Source organism: Pelophylax lessonae (assembly GCF_965119305.1).
Source record: "Pelophylax lessonae genome assembly, chromosome: 1".
Taxonomy (NCBI): Eukaryota; Metazoa; Chordata; class Amphibia; order Anura; family Ranidae; genus Pelophylax; species Pelophylax lessonae.
This window is the reverse complement of record NC_138768.1, coordinates 893,846,861-893,850,263: the sequence shown is the minus strand read 5'-3', so window position 1 is coordinate 893,850,263 and position 3,403 is coordinate 893,846,861. Positions and strand designations below refer to the sequence as shown.

General features: G+C 48.1%; 1 pseudogene across 1 annotated transcript; it reads right to left on the bottom strand.

The window, feature by feature from the left end:
* Window positions 1-845: 845 nt before the first annotated feature.
* LOC309566473 (E3 ubiquitin/ISG15 ligase TRIM25-like) lies at window positions 846-2,746 on the bottom strand (annotated as a pseudogene). The gene has a single exon. The product of its transcript is annotated as an E3 ubiquitin/ISG15 ligase TRIM25-like (transcript).
* Between the last annotated feature and the right edge of the window lie 657 nt (window positions 2,747-3,403).

Here is a 3,403-nt window from a genome sequence, read left to right as displayed (position 1 = left end):
TCCCCGGCACGTTCTCCTATGTCTCCCAGGCATGTTCTCCTATGTCTCCCCCGACATGTCCTCCTATGTCTCCCCAGCATGTTCTCCTATGTCCCCCCGGCATGTACTCCTATGTCTCCCCGGCATGTTCTCCTATGTCTCGACAGCATGTTCTCCTATGTCTCCCAGGCATGTCCTCCTATGTCTCCCCGGCATGTCCTCCTATGTCTCCCCGGCATGTCTCCTATGTCTCACCAGCATGTTCTTCTATCATTCATGGGTATCATTCATGGATCATGAAGCCCCCGTTGACATTGTGCCGATTTATCATGTTGAATCGCATTTTAAGTCGAAACCTATTGCCGTCAATGGCAACAGTTCCCACTGAGGGTGAGTTTGAAATAATTTAGCTAAATGCGCACAATTTCAAACTCGCATGTCAGTCATCTGTACGGGTTCATGCACAGATGTCTATGGAAATCGCCCTTAAGTCACCAAAAGTAGTGCAGAATCTACTTTTGGGAATTGGTGAGGCGCTGCAAAGTCAGGGTCCCACCAATTCGGACAGTGACGTTGCCGGCAATAGGCTCTGAGTTGGAATGCGATTTGACATGTCAAATGTGCCCGACGTGAACTTAATGTTTCATGAACACCCCAAAACAGATTGCAAAATGCAGTGAGCTTGACAGATTTGCATTGCATGGGTATTGTGGGAAAGTGGGAGTTACTAAAATAGCAGAGAAGTGATGTTTAGGATAGAAACACCAAAAAACGCTTAAAAACGCCAATGCAAAAAAGGTGAAAAATGATTAAAAAAAACTCAATAGTGTGCATGAGGCCTTAGGATGAAGATGACGGCCCCAGAACCTGCAGCTTTATACATAAATCAGTCATGTTTCCTGTCCACTGCTTCCTCCTATTGGATGAGTATTGCACCAATCACCAATCAGATAATCCCCCTTGTGATGTCTCTGGGCAGATCTCTCACTTCTCATTCCCCCCACATATCTTTATATAACTTCCGAATATCCCTCTCCCTACCCATACCCCTACATATACCCCAGCATGGAGGGGCTCAGTGAAGGTGGTGGTGAAGGTGTGGAGGTGTCGTTTCGGGTCACACAGATCATAAAAGGAGATCCGCCCGGCCTCATAATCCAGATCTATCCTGACTCTCTTACTGGAGACAATGCTGGGTAATGGGACCTTCTTACTGTCATGTATCACTGAGTACCAATTACCCCACCACCCCCCTCTCTCCAAACACCAGGACTTCTCATTATCTCCAATCAGTGACTGATCTCCTCTCCTGTCTATACTGGGGTAACACATCCCGACTCTCCAGTACCCTGCCCCCCCCGACATCCACTTCCCAGTAATGTCTCCCTGAGGAGAATCTCTGACTGCTCATCACCTGAGAATACTGAAACCTCTCTGGTGTTTCTGGGCGATTCTGATGTGATAATGATGAGGATGCAGTTTTCCTGTCATCTGATATATGTAGATAATTAGCAGCTGTCCCCACATCCAATAATATGTCTGTAACCCCCGAAACCCCCGATCTTTGCTGTACAGCCCCAATATTTGGTCCTCCAGCCTGGCGGTGTGAGTGTTGTATGGTGGGGAAGGGTTGGGGGCGTGGCCTGGAGGGTTCAGCATTGGTGTGACCTTTGCCCTTTGTAGTAGAATGTGGATAGACATGTGTGCCTGTACATTTCTCTACATTTACCCCAGACATGATATCAGATAAACCTGTGTGTAATGTGTGTGAGATCCCCCCCACATCCAGATCCCCTCCATCATGGAGGAGTTTATCATGTCTCTCTCTGTCCTCATCATCTCCATCCTCAGTATCACACAAGTCACCTGTGTCTGATTCCTGTAGGACAGTCAGTGGATCCGTCATGTTACACAGCTCCTCAATGTCCCCCGTCTTCCTGGACAGCTCCTCCTTCTTTATTTCCAGATCCTGGACCAGATCATTGATTACCCCGGAGACCCGCTCTGCCTGCCCGGAGATATCCCTCAGGACTCTCTTCTCCAGCTCTTCCAGACGTCTCCTGAGGTCTCTGAACAGGGCAGTGACTCTCTCTGTTTCATCATCTGCTTTTCCTTGTACTTTCCTCCTGCGTTCCTGCAGACTCTGCACTCTTTTCTCCATCTCCTCTCTCTCTGTCATCAGTTTCTGCAGAACATTCCTCAGTTTCTTCTTCCTCTTCTCAGAGGCCTCATCCAATGATTCCTTCTTATGGCTGATGTGATCTCCAATCATACAACAGGACACACAGATACAGGTGGAGTCCTCAGTGCAGTAATACTCCAGGATCTTCTTATGGACGGAGCATTTCCTGTTCTCCAGGGAAGTGGTGGGGTCACATAAGACGTGTTCTGGTGACTTGCTGTGGACTCTCAGGTGATTGTCACACAGAGAAGCTTCACACATCAGACAGGATTTCACAGCAGGTACAGGAGTGTGAATACAGTAAGTACAGAAGACTCCGGACTCCTCCTGATCTGGATGGGTGGATTGGAAATTCTAAATTATGTTACGTAGTTTCAGATTCCTCTGAAGGATGGGACGTTTCTTGAAGCTTTGTTTACATTCAGGACAGGAATAACTTCCAGACCCCTCCTGTGTATCCAACACACGACCTATACAGTCCTGGCAGAAGTTGTGTCCACATTTCAGGGTTACAGGATCTGTATTAAAGTCCAAACAGACGGAACATTCCAGCTCCTTCCTCAGATCAGCAGACGCCATCGCTGAGAGCAGAAGAGAGAAATTACAGTGACAGTCTCTCTGACACTCATTAACCAGTTCAGTACACTCCTACACAGGGCGAGGTGACCAGTTTTGTACATTCCTACACAGGGCGAGGTGACCAGTTCTGTACACTCCTACACTTGGCGAGGTGACCAGCTCTGTACATTCCTACACAGGACAAGCTGACCCGTTCTGTACATTCCTGCACAGGGCAAGGTGACCAGTTCTGTACATTCCTACACAGGGCAAGGTGACCAGTTCTATACACTCCTACAAAGGGCAAGATGACCAGTTCTGTAATTTCTAAACAGGACAAGGTGACCAGTTCTGTACATTCCTACACAGGGCGAGGTGACCAGTTCTGTACACTCTTACAAAGAACGAGGTGACCCATTCTGTACATTCCTGCACAGAGTGAGGTGACCAGTTCTGTACACTCTTACAAAGAACGAGGTGACCCATTCTGTACATTCCTGCACAGAGTGAGGTGACCAGTTCTGTACACTTCTGAACGGTTCCTGGCGAACTTCGAACGTTCGCGTTTGCCGCTGCAGGCGAACATATGCGATGTTCGGTCCGCCTCCTATACATCATCATTGAGGCAAACTTTGACCCTGAATCTCACAGTCAGCAGACACATTCCAGGCCAATCAGCATACC